The sequence below is a fragment of the Notothenia coriiceps genome, unplaced genomic scaffold (assembly GCF_000735185.1).
Source record: "Notothenia coriiceps isolate Sejong01 unplaced genomic scaffold, NC01 NC01_scaffold00024667, whole genome shotgun sequence".
In the NCBI taxonomy this organism is placed as follows: Eukaryota; Metazoa; Chordata; class Actinopteri; order Perciformes; family Nototheniidae; genus Notothenia; species Notothenia coriiceps.
The window spans coordinates 6141663-6161593 of NW_011357368.1; the positions used below are offsets into that span (position 1 = coordinate 6141663).

Below are 19931 nucleotides of genomic sequence, written 5' to 3' on the forward strand. Positions count from 1 at the left end.
TTGTTTCCCGGGGAAAACACTCACGAGAAACACCGGCTGTTGTTATGCCTGCTGTGATGTCAAGTTACTCCGTTCTCTGCATGTAATTATTCTGTTACAAGCTTCAACGTTGTATTTCTCATAAACAAGTTTAATATTCTGAAAGCCAAGACTTTGTTTAATTGAAATTCGATGAAAACAAACTGTAACGGACCCTGCCGTGTTATCTATGATTACTATACGCCTTACATTCATAATGTCGGCCGGAGGGAGGGGGGCAGCGCTGCGGAACAGCAGAGTGAGAGCTGTCATCTTCCCTTTACAAGCTTAAAGAATGTATTTATCGTGTGATTTTGGAAATAAAAGTTTCATATTCTGAAAGCCTAGACTTTGTTTATTTAAAATCAAACAAAACGCCCGAAAAACTATTTTTTACGTTATTTTGAAATGAGCCGTTGCAACTTTTCCGACTGATTTCGATAGAGCGGGTCACATATATTAGCCAATCAATGCTTACATACCTACCCTTTTTTGTACACGATTATATTACCATACAATTAAACTGCATTGTACATTTAGGGAGAAAGATATTTGGCTCATTGATTATGTTCACAGGTATACAAAAATAAAGATTAAAAAAGGCTAAATTAAATTACTTAGTTGGGTAATTTTTGTATGTTACTGTTGGCTTTGGGTTTACCAATGAAAACAGACTTTGAATATTTGTGATACATAGTGAAGAAACGTAATACAGGACAACATATATTTCCTTTAAAACGTTAATGACAATGCAGTTCCCTTGTATGGGAATGTCATTTTTAGAAAAGCTTTTGTTTTTCAGTATTTTAACTTTGTTTGGGACTCCTACTCCTGACACATCCATCAGGTACTTGTGCTTCTAAATTCAAAGCAAATTCATTGAAGTCAAGACAAAATGATCAAATGTTACAAATCACATATTTTGTCTCAAGGAACTTACAAGCTGTTTAACTCTCAACATCTTTAGACCCTAAAGTCAGGAAAACTCCTTTACACAAATAAATATATAATGGGAAACAAATAGAAAGATCAACAGAGGAGGGATTATGTTATCTCGCTCTAAAGCTGTTTGCCTGTCGTTTGATGCTCGGTAAAGAATGAAGCATTAGGTCCATTTATCTGCGAGCAGCCTTCTGCTGCCCAGAGAGCCTGAAAGAGAATATTCTTTAGGTTGCGAGTAAAATAATGCAAGTGATGGTTTCGGCTGACTATCCTGAGATAGCTCCGGTTGCACAACAAGTATAATGATACCCCCTGCTGCTGCGCCTGGACCGTGTTTTCAGAGCAGACGCATTATAGGAAATGTAACAGAATGTCACTCACAAGGTTATTGCCTCTCTCCCCTGCTGGCGGGGCATCTACATGGTGCTGACCAAGCTCCGAAACACAATCCACCACCACACAAAAAAGAAAAAACACAGCCAGCTGCCATTTTCAGGCAGTCTCTATGCCCCGTCGGGGGAATAGCCGGGGAGATATCAAAGGATCTGCGGTGCAAATGAGTAGCTTGAATCTCCTTTTCTCTCCTAATGATTTTCTTAAGCCGCTCACCATATAACAAATCATCAGCTTAAGCCGTTCTGTGGCTTAATTCTTATCGTTAATAAAGTTAACCTCTCTCACATCTGAGGTGTTGGCATATTCATCAAACCCAGTGGCGCCTCCATGACTTCAACTGAGATAGATAAGCTTTTTCTTTCAATTAGGAATGGATGCTCAATTAAGCTCTTTGATGCCTGACTTTTCATTAGATGGTGCATAATCTCTCGAGCATTTATGTCCAGTTGTTCTTAAACAAATCAATCGCTATCAACGTTATCGGTACACTCTTTGATTTCCGTGGAAGCAAAGCAATGAAGATTCACAAGCAATTAAGCAGCGATGGATTTCCACCCTGTGAAACCAATGTGGAGCCAAAGCAGGTGGAGAGTCGAGGTTTGTGGGAAATGTAACTTTGATGTGGTAATTTACCTGTACTGCGGAGGAGGGCTCCCCTCTGCCTCGCATGTGATGGTAGCCTGCTGGTCCGGGGAGTCGATCGGCAAAATGAGGTCAGTAGGCTCCGTCCTCCATCTTGGCCCTTGTAATATGACATCCTCTGCACAGGCTGGGGAGAGGGGAGAAAGTCTATGGTAGTACAAGCCAGATAAATTGTCTTTTTGACCTTATGGGAGATACTGGAAGAAACACGGACACTGTGAGGACACATTGTTAATCTTGCAGAAATACAGCAATTCAGAGTATATTATTTTGTCATTATATTAAATATATATCTCTTTCAAAAGACAAATGAATGCATTAGGACAATCCAAACCCTTTACTTATCCTGCATTGAAATGAGCTATTCCCAATTACCCTTGTTAGTTATTTGTATCTTAATGTGTGCATGTGTAAATGTGTCTGTTGATTGTGTATATATAGGATATACATATTGTATACATATTTGTATTTTAGTATTCGGGATTGTGGGAAACGGTATTTCGATCTCTCTGTCTGTACACACAAACTGAAATATTGACAATAAAGTTGGCTTTGACTTATTGACGGCTCATGTGACATATATAAATATATATATATATATGTGTTGGTTTTGTTGAACGTGACAGTGGAATAGTGAAGTAAAAAACAATGACAATGGTAATAAATCATCATATTGTTCCTACTGTCCAATATAAATAATCTCCCTACTTCAAAACTCACATGTAAAAATACAAGTAAGTAAAAAATGCTGCCAACATGTCTTATAATGTTGTTTGAATATTCAGTTGGATAAGGGGGTTGAAAAGGCAGTTAAACAAAGCTCACAACAATTATACAATTATTGTCGAAAGAAAGTGAAATAATAGCCAACAAATCTGATAGTCGACAATTGTTTTCGTTAATACAAAGATTGTTTAAAAATGTACTTTTAGGAGCCTCAAATATGAAGATTATCCTACTTTGAATACTGAATATCTGCGGACTGACAAACTAATACATTTAAAGACATCATCTTAGACTTTAAGGAACTGGGATGGACATTTTTTCCCTTATTAAATGAGAAAAAAGTCTGCAGAATATGATTGATAATGAAAAGAAAATTGTTAGTTGCAGCCCTAAATTACTTGCCATAATGATAGATAATAATAGTTGAGGACTTAAGATGGGCTCTCAAATCTACCAACAATTACAGAAAGCCCTTTTTCACAAACTTCCTCAGTAATTAACTACTCTCTGCTCGTGACAGGGATGATGAATAAAGCCGAACAATCTATTTTCAGAACATCTATGTCATACTTCCAATGCACCGGTTAATTGAGGCCATAAGGATGCACTCATCTGCCAGCAGCTTAAAAGGAAAGGATGTGGAACACAATCTGGTGCTAAATGAAAGCAGAGCCAACAGACGGCCGGAGTAGGTCTAATTAATATCCTACTGCTAACAGATTGCAGCATGTGGCTAGCAGTTCTACACGTGGATTATAACCGGTGGTAATATGTCCAGAAATCAAAACATATTTCACTATGAACACAAGATGGAAACAAATCCCGTCATCTTGGTTTGGTTGATCAGAAAATGGAGAACATGGAGCGGAAAACCAAACAACAGGAAAACAAATATTACATTTTGGGTCAATCTGAAACACTCACATTAAAAAACATATGGTATAATAATGGATTTGTAAATGATCAAAGAACTATAATTACTTCAAATCAATTCAGCCGCACACGTTTGGTTTAACAAGCTTCGAATAAAGCTTTGTCGGTCTGTCATCATAAATGAAAAACTCCTTCCTATTTCATCAGATCTTCTTTTAGTTAGTTTCCCTTTCACCACAGTGTTATTTAATTGTTAAACAACACCAATTATGGATCAATGATTATTTCTTTAAATTAAATCATACCATGAATTCGAAAAAAAAGTAACTTTAAAAAATATATATATAGAATTTTGGAACATGGTGTGGAAAACCAAACAACAGAAACATTTAATTTGGGGTGGAAAACTCACATTTAAACATTTGTAAATTATCAAAGAACTAGCATTAGCTTCGAGTAAAGCTATCTGTCATCAAAAATAAATATATCCTTCTCCTTCCATCAGATCTTCTTTTAGTTAGTTTCCCTTTGATCGTGGTGTTTTTTTAATAATTAGACAAAAACAATTATGGATCAATCATCATTTCTTTAAATTAAATTATGCCATGAATTCAGAAAATTGAATGTAGAATTTTGGTCTTTATGGGCGTGAATGACCCATTTGATCCAAAATGGTGGAACGAGCTCCCCATCGAAATCAGTACAGCAGAAAGACTACACATCTTTCGTCGCAGACTGAAAACCAACTGTGTCTGTTTCTCAGCCAATAAAAAAAATATTATGGTAGAAAATCTCTCTTCTGTACAAAGCACTTAGAAAGGTTTGGCGTAAATTGAAGCTAATGCGCCTCAATTGCTGCTTATTGATAGCTAAAGAGCCTGCAGGAGGCTTGTTTTTGGATTTGTTTCCTCATGGTCGAACCCACCTATTGTAAGTTGGTTTGGAGTCTCAGCTAAATTAAATGTAATGTAAACAATGCTCTAGAGTTATCGGAAATATGTGTCACACAAATCTGACATAATCGGACTCAGCTAACACTGGAATTCTAGTAAAAGTACACTAATTGTAATCTTAGCCTTTACCTGTAATTGTGCTCAAATGAGAGGTTGAAACCAAATGAATTGATATGCAAAAATCAAAGCAGGAGAGTATTCAAATGTCTGTGAATCTGGAGAAGACGCCATGCAGCCTAACATGTAAGGTGTAATTGTATTTCGTTATCTCCCAGAATATAGAGCATGTCACTTCAGACATCACAATGATTGTTATTATCAGCTGTAGTGATTGTCAAGGGTTTCCATCACAACACTGAATAAGAACCGGCACTTATAGGCCCCTGTTCAAGACACTCGTCCGCCAGGAAGGTGAGCCCGCTTGGATCTGCCTCCCTTGAGTACTGGACGTGAATTACCCATGAGCCAATTTGAATAACATTTATTGGGATTTACAATGTCATTGGAACAAGGGTTGACATTCTGCTGGAGTGTCTCTCCCACTCGAATCCCAGGTGGCCACACAAGGGCAGAATGACTGAGGCATGGCGGCAGGGGGATTGTGCTAAAATGCAGAGGACTGGATTCATTGCATGGATCCTGATAATGATCTGGACTATAGGCCATAAACAGGGATGGGATCGGACTCTCGGTCATGCCTAACAGCGTGCCGTAAAAAGTGAAGCAGGACGAGAGCGGTGAAGGACATCATGCTCGAACGCTGCTTATTTAATGACTGTGACTTAATCAGTGTAACCTTTTTGGTCGGGAAAGATTATTTATTTACCGTTCTGATTCTGTGTCCTACTCACTAATGAGTTAAAATCTTCAATTCATAAAAATTGCTTCTACTAAGACTGAAATGTTCTTTAAATTGAACCTATTTTACTTATAGGTCGATGCAATTCAACAAAGTGCTTAAACAGACGATGACACTGATGTTCTGCTCTGGGAAATTACAAATGTTCAACTCTTATGCCTCGAACGCTGTTTATTTAATGACTGTGACTTAATCAGTGTGACATTTTTGGTGGGGAAAGATTATTTATTCACCGTTCTGATTCTGTGTCCTACTCACTAATGAATGAAACTCTTCAATTCATAAATATTGCTACGAGAGATGGAAATGTTCTTTAAATTGAACCCTATTTTACTCATCGGTCGATGCAATTCAACAAAGTCCTAAAACAGACAATGACACTGATGTTCTGTTCTGGGAATTTATAGCTCATGCTATCTTTCAATTCTTATCCCTCGTTAGGCTTTAGCTTGAAAAGTGCCATTAAAATATACAGTTTGCAGTGTCGTTAATACACTGTGGTAATTTAGACTTAATTAGCAGAAATGGGTACCGCTATGGTCTGCTTTTAGTCGGCACTTAACCTTTGTTGTAAAGTATTTTATATCTGAAACTAATTAGATTTTAGTCGGTAATGGGTTGTAAAGTTGACAACACTTGATTTTCTACATCTATCTACAGTGTGGTGTTTTTAAAGTTGCAATTCGCTGATGTTCTTTTCTTTGATATATGTGGAAATAGGCTCTGGGGCTTGACTTTAAATATATCTCAAAGCTAAATTAAGAAAACTAAAAAAAAGTAAGTAGCTCTCAAAACATAAGCAGAATGTATATTTTTAAGATGTGACGGTGCCAGCGGACATGCTTTGATCCTTTTATTTCCAGTGTCATTCATTGTAGATGGTGATGCTTGAGTCCATACTGTCATACAATATGAAACATAAGGATGAAAGAGTGTAAAAATAACCAGGCTGTTTGATATATTAAATATGATTAAGGTTGATCTTTTGGAGCAATTTAAGGGTCTTCAATTATTCCTGAAACTTGATTTCTAAACTGAAGCCTTTAATCTTACCGACTTGTTTTTGTTTGTGACATTTAAATTAAAAAAAAGCAACATAATATGGTAATGAATATGGAACATGTTTATTAGGCGAGACGTTGTCCTGAAACAAACAAGTGCAGTGAGAGTGAAATATAATAAGTGTTAAAATATCTTACCTGCAAGGCATCCGGTGATTGATAGCAGAACAATTTGTTTCCATGGAAACATCATCTTTAGTTGCCGAGGGCTAATAAGACTCTCATCCAATTGCTTGCGACTGGAATGTCCTCCCTTGAATACAAGAATTTTAATCTGAAGGGAAAGTAATTATGGATATGATTAAAATATGACATTTTGATCCAAATACGACATGCATTCATTAGGAAAAACACATTATTATAGCACTGCTAAGTTACATAATAGGTTCTTATTATTCGGGAGATATTCAAAGGGAAGAGAAAGTGAATCTTGAGAAGGGAACAGCAGACTGGAACCTGAAGATTATGTGTTTTTAAAGGTGGCGGAGAAGAATAAACAGCTGCTAAATGGGAATGTTTTCATCTCGCCTAACAAGCTCAATGTTCTGCTTTAAAGGGGAGTGAGGAAGGGAGTGACCTCAAAAGATACTCTTCATATTTTACTATTAATAGGAGCCGGCAGACTGTGTTTCAGCAATCTACAAAATGCCAGTTCATACTTTAACAAAGGCTTCAGTGGGCGACTTTATGTAAGCACACTGATTGTATTTATTTTAGTATGCACACATAATGTCCTAACGTCAACAGAACTATACGAAGGCCACATACTAAAACAAAACGGTGCATTTCCTTGTCTGTTATTACTGTTGGCTGAAATAACTATATTTACTGTTCTTTGTAAACCTTTAATTCAAACGAGGTTTAGATGGGAACACCCACCATTTTACACGCCAAGATCAATTTACAATTCAGGCCGTCAAAAAGGTTTCTGAGACAATAGGCTGTGTTTATTTTTGTGAGATTCACATAATCAAACATGCTTGATTTTGAAATTAAAGGGGCCCTATTATGCACATTTTCAGCTTCATATTTGTATGTAGTGTCTCCACTGTGACATGTCTCCATGCTTTAATGTTCAAAAAGGTCTTTATTTTTCTCATACTGCCTGCCTGTGCTGCAGCACCTCTTTTTCACCCTCTGAGCCCAGTCTGCTCTGATTGGTTAGCTGGCCAGCTCTGTTGTGATTGGTCATCCACTTTGAGATGTCCCGCCCCTTAGCCTATCACGTAACAATGTGTCGAAGCGCTAGCCAATAGAAGCGCGATATAATATTACAGGAAAGGGAAAACCCAACAAATAAAAATAGGGCCTCTTTAAGTATACATTGCACTTACTTATTTTGGTAGTTTTGAGAGTTTGGGCCAGTTATATGTTTAATTTAAGCATTTTTAATTCCACACAACCGACGGAAAAACCTTGGATAAAGATGAGTATATTTTTCCATGATGTAAAAGCGCAATTGCATTGCATCAACGTAGCTTGTTGCTTGGGTGAGGCTGCAGAGGCCTGGCAAATTTACGAAACCAAATACATTATTGCTTGACATGCTGTTGGTGTGGAGTAGAAAGTATGCTAATGGTTGCATTATGGGAAGTGTGTATCCAGTGGTTTTGAAGCTTGGCTGAAACAAGTGAGGACATCTCGGCCTCTGACGCACCGATTTTAAAAATGATCTTGAATCTAACCCTCCTGAGTTCCCTTTCATTGTGGAAACATTATATTTAATTGTTGGAGTACCACTGGTTGTATTAGTCTGTCACTAATCGCCAATTGGCTAATTCTATCCAAAAACATACATTGCAATCTTTATACTGCAATTTCAATACATCTTGATATAAGTTCATGTTAGAAGATGTTATCCTTGCATATATCTGCCACCCCCATCCCCTTTACTGCCACGTGGTCCTACACCCAAAGATTGATCATCCAATAATTGCCGCATCAGATATCCAATCTAACTGGTGATCAATGACCTAGATGGCCATTAAACTTTCCATATAAGGAGGTCAAAGGAAGAGCCTTAAGACTGTAACTGTGGTATCAGTGGCGCAGGAGGGGCTTTGCTCAAGCCCTGACCCACATCACAGTAAGTAGGAACTGATACGCCTCTCAGGATTAAGAATTCATCCCGACCCCTTACAACACAACTCTGTTATGCGGATTAACAGAGGGCTATCTTTAGAATTCTTGAAAATATTAAACCACTCACTTGTTTCACAAACTTGTTACTGAAGGATTGTGGCTGTGGTCTGAAAGAATGACTAGATAACCGCTGAGTACGAGGCAGCTTGGTGGTGCTGAGCAGACACAGTAGAATCTACATTTGCCTGATCACAACTTAATGGAGACTATTTGACCCTCATGGCGCCGGTAATTGTTCCTCATCTGGTGTAATTGCAGGCACAGAGAGATTTAGAGTGGATTTCCTGGTGTCTTTCAAAATTTCTGGGGCGTTTTGCCACTCTAAAACCCCCATCACATTGGATTACACGGATTGAAATTCTACCAGAGCAGAAAAAAGAAAAATGTGTGCTGCATTTTTCAGTTTGAGAGGAGTATTAACTGCCATTCGTTTCTGCTAGGATCCGACTTCGTCATCCCAAATCACTCCAAGAAGCCTCAAGATTCTAAGAAGAAAATCTCTTGGAAATACTTTCTTTGCAAGTTGGCTGCTACACAGTTCATGGCACAGTGTCTCTGCTGATATGATGGATGTTTGCCCCTAAGCACAGCTTCATTCTGCAGCCTGTAAAACATGCAGTGACATTTTCATTTGTGAGCGTTTTCCACGGTAGCTGATTCGTGTCAGCATTAACGGTTCATTAAAAGGCCAAAAGGAATGCCATTTTTCTCCCAACCATTGTGTAAGAAGGGTCACCCTTGCCTTGAAAATTATTTCGGCGGACAGCTTTTCAGTGGCTCTCGCAGGAGAGCTTAAGAGTCTCATGATGTTCCAAAATCTATTTCAGAGCTCAGAGAATTGTATCACTTCTGACCTTCAAAAAAGCTGCACTAGTGTCAAACCTTGAGGAGCTGCATATAAGCCGAAGCTTTAGCAAAATCCCCCCCCCCCAAAAAAAAACTCTGTACGCAGAGAAAACAACTCCCTCCGGGGTTTCGTGGGACGATGAAGGTGAGATGGCATTTTCTTTCTCCTTCGAAATGATGAGCAAAAGATTGCTCCGCCAAATGTAATGAGGCATCACACTTTCACCTCCACAGAAGCTAAATCTAATGGAAGTCATTGGCTAAACGCATTCCAGAGTAAATGAGATGACTTCTTGGTTAGCGGGGCTGTTGTTTGGCACATAATTGATAGGAAAGGTGGTTAAAGGCATCCATTTCACCCCCCCCGGAGGGCACCGTAATTGCAAAAAGAATCCAATAAGAGAGGGAGCAGAGGAGAGTTTGAATCACAGGGGTGTGCAGGCTCAAGGTTTTTGTATTCAGATCACAAAACAGAGTTGTGAGATCAAGATATATATGAGATCCTGCACACACAAAAAACCTGTCAAAATTGCACAGCAGTGGCACAAAGGGTATGACTCCACTACCGTATGTGATGCATTCATTCCCACTAACTCATTGTCTTTATGACTTTCTGCTGCCATCTTCATTAAATCACTCAGCAAGAGAACCTGGGAGAGAGGATCCGCCACCCGGGGACCGACTCCATCTGAATACACAGCTGCTCTGTGCTTTCGCCAATGAATGAAGAATTCACAATCAGCTGTGCACTGATGCCACCTAATTCACTCAGAGTAACTGCAGACATGACTATTACACATGAGCCAGGGTGGATCAAAAAGGAAATTAGCGAAGTCATTTGGAAATAAAGGCAGGGCTTAATATCTGCATTTCACGGTTTAGGATGCAGCGAAATTGTGAGATGAAAGGTGTTGTTGGGGTTGCGTAATAGCTTTGCATTATCTTAGATGTTTCCACGGCTCATTTCAATCAGAAAGGCTTCTCGTGTAATTGCAACCCAACCAGCTGTTACATTAACATTGATGAAAGAAGTGTGTGCATATTCTCTCCTGAGAGGTTTCCTACATGTTTCAGGCAAGCTAAAGAAAAGCAAGTAGCCACTTCACACATGTTTCTGACGCATGTATGAATAAGGAAGCATGATTACAACTGTGACTAAGGTCACGTTTGAATGCCGGGGGACAGCATACAGCGATGAATAGGGAATGCACCGCTTTATTCACTCCAGTGAGAAGCAGGGACATTAAGTGGACTGCATTTACACAGTGCTTTTCCAGTCCCCTCAAAGCACTTGTTCATATACAAGTCAGCATAACTCACATATTGCTTATATACTTATGAAGTTAACCAACGACCTTTCCATCCAGCTGTACCTCCTGAGTTATGTGGCCGAAACATTACGCTCAAATATTAGGGTTTTCACACCATGCAAGAAAGCTGTCATTTAACTTTTAGCGTCTACATTTGTACCACGTATGGATAAACATCTGGGCAGGACGCTCTGGAGAGAGCTGTGTATTTTCATGCGGAAAAAATAATCCCTGGACGACAGCCGGTCTCCCACAGTGAAACCTTCCTATGTTAAACACGGCTGCATCCCTCAGCTGCTGCCTAACGCAGGGGCAGGAGAGTAAGTGCACTTAAAGGAGAGGGGAGCAGCGATCCATTTCTCAACCCTATCATCAGCCAGGCACATCCCCTGGATCCTCAGCCCAGACACAGCCATGACTGGAGGTCAAGCATGAGGAGCAGGAGACACTCACGCAGGCGCTTTACATTTCTTTTTTTATTATATTCAATCCATTTCACAACCTCTGTTGAAAAAGAATCTGGCAGTGCGGTGTAATTGCCACTCAGGTTCAAATCAAAAGGGCTTTTCGTAGGAAATGGTGCCACAAACTCATCCCCGCACAGCCTTATAGAATAATTCACTGCATGTCTTCAAAAACATGTTTCACCTCTCATTTGCTAAAGAATATTTGTGAGGGATCTATAAATAAACATGAGCAGAGAGTGATTACCATCCCTGCTTACTTTGAAGCATTTTTTTTTATTTTCTTCTGTTGGCCGGGTCTGTCTGCGTGGGGAGGGGGAAAGTATAGAGACCACTGGTGGCCAAATATGAGCTTTTCCAGGCAAAATTGCATGAATGGAGCTGAGCTATTTAATTCCTTAAATAACAACATTACCTTGGAGATTTATTTAAAAACTGGAAATATCTGAATACTATGACGTAAAATCACAATTTGGGGAGGAATCTTAAAACATAGACTATTCCTCTGTGGGAATAATTGCCTTAAAACAAGTTACAGAGAGCTTTTCCTGAGCAGAGCGGCACCATATGGACTTTGTACTAGATGAGGGAAATGAGCCCCAACAGTAGAATTCCCAGTAGGACCAAGCAAACCATTTGGGACTCTGGTAGAAATGCATTTATCAGCAGCATACATGTGTGCCCACGATCAGCATGCACACACTGCCCAATGTAGATCACTAGATAAAACCACAGGGGTTATTTTATTATGAAAATTAAATTGGATTTGCAACTAATTTTCAAATAAAGTTCATGCAGGGAATGACAAAAAAAAGCATACTTACTTGTTCTATTTGTTCCTCTCCATTAAACTGCTTTGATTGTATTCCAGTGTCAGTTTTAGTGTGGCTCTAGTGAGCGGATGACATTTCTCTCAGTAACTCTGGTCCAGAGGAGAGGCTCCGGTTTGCTCTTAATTCTGCTCCGTAAAGTGCGCCTCTCGGTCCTGGAGGATGGGACTGACTGCAGCCCCTTCCTCGGTAAATCCCACACAGAGTCAGGGAGTTGGGGTTGATCCGCGCTGCACCCGGGATGCTCCGGTATTACACTCCACAAGATGTTGGCAAGAAGAAGCAGAGAGGACAGCCTCTGACCGGAGAGACTCTCACATTGTGCGCATCCCCGGGCTCTGCTCTCTTTGTACGCAGGAAGAAGCGCCCACTGGTGACGCGTGAACAAAAAAAACACCCATAGCAGCACAGTAATGCGCCACCAGCCTATATGGGCACCTGTCATTCTTCTGCTAGAGGGGAGAGACCACTTGATCTCCCGGATATATGTCGATATTAAAAGCAGAAACCAAGAGGGAATTTGATTTATAGGGATTTTATTCATGAGGTGTATATAAAAAAAATTGAAATATAAAGAGAAAATGCTAGGGATGACATTATGAAAATGAACAACACCTGATTATTTTTCACAGAAACCAAACGACCTCATCTTAGTTTTAAAGTGTTTTTGTGGTTAATTGATGCAGGGGATTTTGCAGTATTGTGTTCTGATTTGCAGCTTCTGCTGATCAATGAAAGAAGGGGAGATAATGGGGGAAAAGTGATGCATTCGAGAAAAAGGGAGGCTTTTAAAAATCAAATAAAAACATCAACGGTTATTTTTATTCGATGTAGAATGAGCCCACATGTTGTAATCTTCAGATACAGCCTTAATGAGAGCAGTGGTCAAATGTAACCAAGTACATTGACTTATGTGTCCTTCAGTAAACTATTGAGGTACTAGTACTTGAGTATGTCCAGCTACTTTATACTTTTACTCCACTAAATGTATTTTACGTATTTAGTTAGTATAGGTTATTAATCCAACATATAAATAAATCATATATTATTAAATGTTAACCTACTAACTAGTAAATCATTTAGTTCAAATAAACCCCACTTGCCCCAATGCAACATTCAAGGATGAATACATTAATGCACCAACAATTTAATACATTATTTTAAAATGCTGAAATAGACCAATCTGCATAATGAGTACATTTACTTTTTGTACTTCAAGTATTTTTTAATGCTAATACTTTTGTACTTTTACTTAATTACGATCTTGAAATGCAGGGCGTTCACTTGTAACTGAGTATTTTTACACAGTAGTATACTATAACTTATGTAAAAAAGTACTTCTTCCACCTCTGATATAGAGTGAGAGGTACTATTAAGGGCAGTAGGTACACATGTGGTAGAGAATTACACAGATACAACCTGTCTATGTTGCAACAGACAGTTTTAAGTGTAATTTTGCAACAGCGTTCAGTCAAATGCTTATTAACATAAGGACTGATGATATGTGATTCTTGTATTACATGTTACTTTTATCCAAAGGGACTTACATACTCAATACTGTGGGCAATCCCCACAGGAGCAATTTGGGGTGAAGTGTCTCAGGGACACAACGACATGCTGACTGCAGTGGGGTTTAAACCTGTGCTCCCCTGATCCAACACCAACGCACAACCCACTCTGCCACACCCCTCCACGTTGTATGTTACAAATCGGAGCTACAAGTATGTATGCATGTTTAAAACATATTTCATGTGACCTTAAAAATTTTAGCAGTCCTCCTTTTAAAGAAAAAAACGATCCTCGTTCTCTATTCCATCATGAGTTATTAACGTTTTTGATCGTCTTTAGAATGGGAAAGTTATGCACAACAGCCTCTTGTGATCAAAACCATTATTATAACAACAAATATGTACGTTCCGAAAACAGACACATTTACACTAGGTCCTGGAAATGTACCAATTANTACAAATCCCAGAGTAAGTGATGTCATTACTGTTTTCCTCCACTAAGAGATAAACTCAGCATAATATAGATATAATCTATCTATATGGCGCTGGCTAAGATAAGATAACTTTAACAAGATGCCTGTGTGCTTAGTACCAGCAATGGGTCTTGCTCGTTCTTTTGCTTCCCGTGTGATGAAAGGACCAGGAGTGGCTGGATCAAGTTAGCTACCTAGCTAGTGGCTAGCATGTTAGTTAGCATTACAGCCTTTCATTTTTATTAGTCTTAATATGAAGTAACATCAAGTAACCCAACATGTTAAACAGTAAGAGTAGTAGTCATATTTCGTGAACCCTTTGAAGAGTACTGTCACACCATTGTGAGCATTCTATAATACACAATTTAAGCCCGGGGGAGAAATGCTANNAGGCAGCTTTGCATGACATTCTTCTGGACGTGTTTCATTGTGGTGATAGTGAGGGTAGGCAATCCTTTTGTTGACAAGACAGTAGTGACGGCAATCTTGGTGACGTGTGTTGTTCTGCTAGACCGGAGATGTAGTTCATTGAGCGTTTCACACAAACAAATGTGTTACTTCACAGTTTTACAACACATTTTTATTTTTTTTACTTGCAAAATTATCTTTTAAATTGACAAACATTACACATATGTGTAATTCGTGGCACAATTCAAACGGGATCAAAAGATAATCTTTCTCTCTCCATTGACTTCAATACATATTTTTTCCGAAATAAGGTCCCATGGACCACCGGAAGGGGAGGGACTTCGCCGGTCAGCCACGGCCCAATTTAGCCCCTGCCCACAACGGAGCTGATCCAGATTTTCGTCCGATGTGACGTAATATCGGAAATGTGGGTTGGCTTTATGGCTACGGCCCTATCAGAAATGTTGCCGTATCAGAAACAATGCGTGACGTGTTTTGGAAGTAATATGCTCTTTGTTTACATTAGCATTCTGATACGGCAACATTTCTGATAGGGCCGTAGCCATAAAGCCAACCCANACCTGCAAAAATCTAAATGTTCTAGGGGGAGGCCCCCCAAACCCTTCGTGCGTCATTTCGTCCGCGCGCATTTTTCAGGGCAATCTCTATTGGGCTCAGGGCCATCTGTAAATTAGCTTAGATGGCCCACAGGGCCATCTCCCAAAATCCTTAATGTCATGCACTGTATAATAAAACATATTCTAAAAAAATAAAAAATGACTATGATCACCAGTTAGTTACTTAGTGTATCATTATGTTGTTTGGTGCTGTTAGAGGTGTAATCACTAAGCTGCCAACTGTGGCTGGAGATGACACTGATGAGAGCCAGAGTGAGCTGAAAGACGCTCAAGTGCTTTATTGAGCTGAGGTTGACTGCGTACTCATTCCGCTGATGTGTCGTTTTTTTGCAGGTTTGTCCCTGCGAGAGACAAATGTAACACTAGTTACCTTAAATGTGCACTGGCTCTAGATACAGGGTATATGCAGGAATCCTGAAGTCAAATTTAATACCTTTTAACACCCCGCGGACACCCTGAGATAAGGCTTTTGATTAACTTGTTGTTTTAAGGCCACTGAAGTTCTCTAAAGCATTTGAAAAAAAGCGTTAACCATTTTTGAAATGATAAGAATAGGCTCTGAGCATTATAATGTTTTTCTTAATGGGCGGCTCTTTGTCACAGTCTTGTAAAGGGATTGGTGAGATGGAGTATTCAGTTGGTTTCAATCTGCAACTGCAAGATGCCTCACAATCCTACACTTTGTGTCTTTGAGAGAGCTCCAAACTGCGTTGAAACTAACAACCCAAGTGGCTAATCATGGTACTACACAAACAGTCCCCTTTGGCTTAAAAGCATTTTTCCACATAATATTTAAATGTTGAAACACTAGTTGATATGACACCTGATTTTCCCAGGGCCAAGATTATGATCTTCACATGGTGGCTTTGGTTCAATGCAGGACACCCGGGTTGTTTAGAGAGAAAAAGATACAAACCGCATTGACCGAAATGCAAGTTAGTTAATTTTCTTTAGTTTTAACATACATTTTTGGACTGTGCTTCTGATTTTCATTTCATTTAATTTCAAACCTTTATTTAACGAGATTGGTCCCATTGAGATCATAGATCTCTTTTTCAAGGGAGACCTGCAGCATATAGGTTCCACATGAAACATAAAACAATAAAGGACATTATACATTATATTTACAGGTAACATTTACATAGTTATAGACACTTACAAGAGTTATAGACATTTACAAGATTAATATTATCATTTATATGCAGGTATCTTTTTTTGGTAGCAAATGCAATTTTGTGTTTCATTCTAAGCAATATTTCGCATGTTTTTATTGTTAGCTGTCATAAGAAATGTGAGCATACAGTTGAAGCAGTTGAACTTTGAAGGCAAACAAAGCAGCAAAGGCATGACATTTCTATGTTAGGGCATGGCCTCATTACATAGAAAAGCAGAGTATCAACCATGCTGATCTTCTTGACCTCCCTCACTGCGCATTAGGCAAGATAATAAATGTCAAGCAGCTCTGCTCCTCACCCAGTCCCACAAGTGAGATTCATTACTAGCTATAGGGGTAATGGCTGTCCATCTCCTGAGAGGAAGTGAAATGCTCTCTATCCTTGGGACATGATCAATAGTCAGCAGGCCTGTTCAAGAGAGGAGATGTGCTTGTACAGTGTGATAGGTAGGAGCTCCACAGCATCTCTCTCCACCAGGCCTTTTGTATTTGGAGCAGCAGGCTGACAGGGCAGCACACAGCCTTTCTGATCCACTCAAAATCTGCCGTATACATTATTCATGGAGGGGTGGACGGTGATTACAGAGATGCAAACACTTCTCAAGCATTATTTCAGTTTGTCTCCTTTAAAGTCTGGATCACAGGAGCTCGCTGGTGTATCACTTGGCAAAATATGAATCAATATCGGACCAAGCATAGATGCTGTCAGAGTTGGACCCACTAATGAGAATCAATGGAGTTCAGAGGCAGTCAGACGCGGGTTGTTGATTCTGACATATAATGCAATTAACATGAAAAATCTATTCTCAGGCTAAATGAGAAATTGGAATAGTAAACGAAAAATATCTTTAAAAAAAGCCTGGGTAACAACACATGTCAGCAGATACAAAGAGACGCCAGGATGTCCTTAAATGTCGAGCCAAGAAACATGTTATAAGATGACTTACATGCAAAGTGCAGGCTGGCTCTGCGGCTGAGGATGGACCCCCACGTGTTGAAGGCCATGCACTGGTATACCCCGATGTCTTGGTTCTTGTCCAGGTTGCTAATGATCAGGCTGCCCCCAGACATGTGACGCCGGTCGTCGTTCCCCAGATCAATGAGTGTTCCGTTTAGTGACCATCTGGAAAAACGCAAACACAATCAGTAGCTGAGCCCCCTGGAGATGCACACTCACAGTGTTTATCACAGAGATCGATTCAATCGGTCAAATCCTGCTGAGAAGATAAAAGGTCAGTAATAAGAGAGGGTTCCTGTGTTGGTGAAAGAGAAATCTGAATGTAGTATGTGTCCCTTATAGCATGTTAGGACAAAGACTAAATGTATTGATATTGTGAACAGCTGTTACTCCCTGTTTAACGTTTCCATCCATTGAAGTATTTTGTTTTTTACTAATGTAGGCAAAATACCAAAACTGAGCAAATCTGCGTTGGTGAGTATTCACTTTTCTCCCACTCACATGGTGAAGTAGGTTTTTATTTCATCTCAATGTTATTTACATTCACTTGGGACTTGGGAGTAGAGATGTCCCGATCCGATCACGTGATCGGGGATCGGAGCCGATCACGTGATTTTCAAAAGATCGGAATCGGGAGAAAAAAAATCGGGGATCGGGATTTAAAAAAAAAAAAAAAAAAAAATTTAAATACTTTTTTTTAAATGTTGTATTTAATGTTACAAAACAAAAATGACCATGTTTAAGTCTTAAAGTCATCCTGAGGCCTTAGTTTTGGTTTCAAATTACAGAACATCATGTATGTGTTGCTTCTTTGGGGCTTGTTTTCATAGACCTGGTTGCTTATTTCTCTCAAATCTGGCAACAGAGTGGGCGCAGTGTCTAATTGTAGCAGTAAGCTAACGAGTACTGATAAGCTTTATTTTGNGTCTGCAACGGATCTGATACACACTGATCCAGATTTGAAAGCTTCTGTGACGTCAGAGAAGTGGCGCTACGGCTATTGGGCCAACTCCACCAATCAGGAGGAGACAGCCACGGACATTGCCGTTCGAAAGCGCTGGAGACGCTGTAGAACATATGCCAGGCCTGTAGATGGTGCTGTTCTCACTGAATCAGCCCATGCAAAGACAGTGTTAAATTGAGCGAAATGAGGAATGGCTAAAATGCATGATCTGTTTGGTATTTTGAAAAATAAAAAGTATAAATATGCCTTATATAAGTATGGTCCTACACTATATTATTCAAATATAGCATGATAGGTCCACTTTAAATGAGAAAGGGCCCCTGTGTGTGTGTGCCTGCTCTCATCAGCGTCAGCCCCCCCCCCTGATTGTTTCCACCTGTGCCCAGTTACCTCTTGTTTAAATTCCCCAGCCTCCCCTTGTCTTGTGCCAGTTCGTCTTGTCCTGTCTCCATGTCAGTAGCCAGCGTACCAGCGTACCATGGGCTGCACGATTTTGGGAAAAAATCTAATTGCGACACACACACTCACCTACAGTTAGTCCAACAACGCCCTTTGCTGGCGGCATATTCATTATAACAGACACCTATACACTCCCTAACCCTAACCCTACTGTTTATTTGTAAATATCTCCTAAAGCCTACAAATAAAGTGTGAAATGTAGGCCTGCTACATATATTATTGAACGATATATATTATACACACTGTTCTGCTTTATGCACTGACCTCAGCAGCTGTTCTCACTGTAAACATCGCGTCACAATGAAAGCAGTTGTATAATAGATAGCCTAACATCCAGGGGATGTGATTAGTGAGTAAACAAACGGTAAAGGGCAGAAAGTCTGATACACATTTGATCATTTTAAATAACTTATAATCACAACAGGAACAGTTTGCAGAGCTGTGCTTCGTTGACATAAGTCCAGCCATGCGTCACACCTCTTTTAAACATCACTGTTGGCTGAAATCGTCTCCGGAGAATACTTCAGTGTACCCTCGGTTACGGCTCCTCTCGACAGCCTCAACGTTCCTCGACGAGACTTTAGAGAAATTTGTTTTCCTTCAAGACAGCGCGCCGACACACGTTTCCGGGTCGCTGCCGGAGGACTTGGGAGTCTGGGACGCCAAAATCATAGAAATCACAAATGGCTCATTTCGGTGGACTCGCGCGCGTCTGCTTGACGCCGGGACGACCGGCTGCCCTCCCCGACAGGCGCACGGACGCGAGGGCCCGCTCATCACTTCGCACACTTCTGTGACCGCAGTTTTAATTAGTTGTGATCCTCATTCTCAGAGAATTTGTGTTGTTACCTTTTTGTTTTGAACCTTTTTCACCTCGTCAAGAGTGTCGATCCTTTTTTGTGACCTGATTTTTTGGAATAAAGTATTTTTCTCATACTTTATCTGTCTCCTGGTGTCGTGCATTTGAGCCCTAATACCTTGTGTGTTCAAGTTCGTGACACAAGAGTAGTCTTTTCACAATAATATACACCATACACCACATAGGTCTAGGGTTGGGTATCGTTTGAATTTCCACGATTCTGATTCCGATTCTGATTCTACTTTTCGATTCCGGTTCTTAACGGTTCTCAATTCCGATTCTTTGAGGGGCAGGGTAAAAAAATTACATTTATTCGAGAAACTTTTACACAGGTTAGTTTACAGTAATATTCACATTAATCAATCTGTTTATATTCACTGCTATGTAACTGTAACCTGAGAACCACTGAAGCTACAACAGTGCAACCC

General features: G+C 39.8%; 1 long non-coding RNA gene across 1 annotated transcript; it reads right to left on the reverse strand.

Annotated features, from left to right (window-relative positions):
• Positions 1 to 1995: 1995 nt before the first annotated feature.
• Positions 1996 to 12349, reverse strand: LOC104955283 (uncharacterized). The gene is made up of 3 exons (XR_799447.1): positions 12057 to 12349; positions 6609 to 6744; positions 1996 to 2125 (listed from the first exon to the last, which is right to left on the reverse strand). It is a non-coding gene; the product is annotated as an uncharacterized lncRNA (long non-coding RNA).
• Positions 12350 to 19931: the final 7582 nt, after the last annotated feature.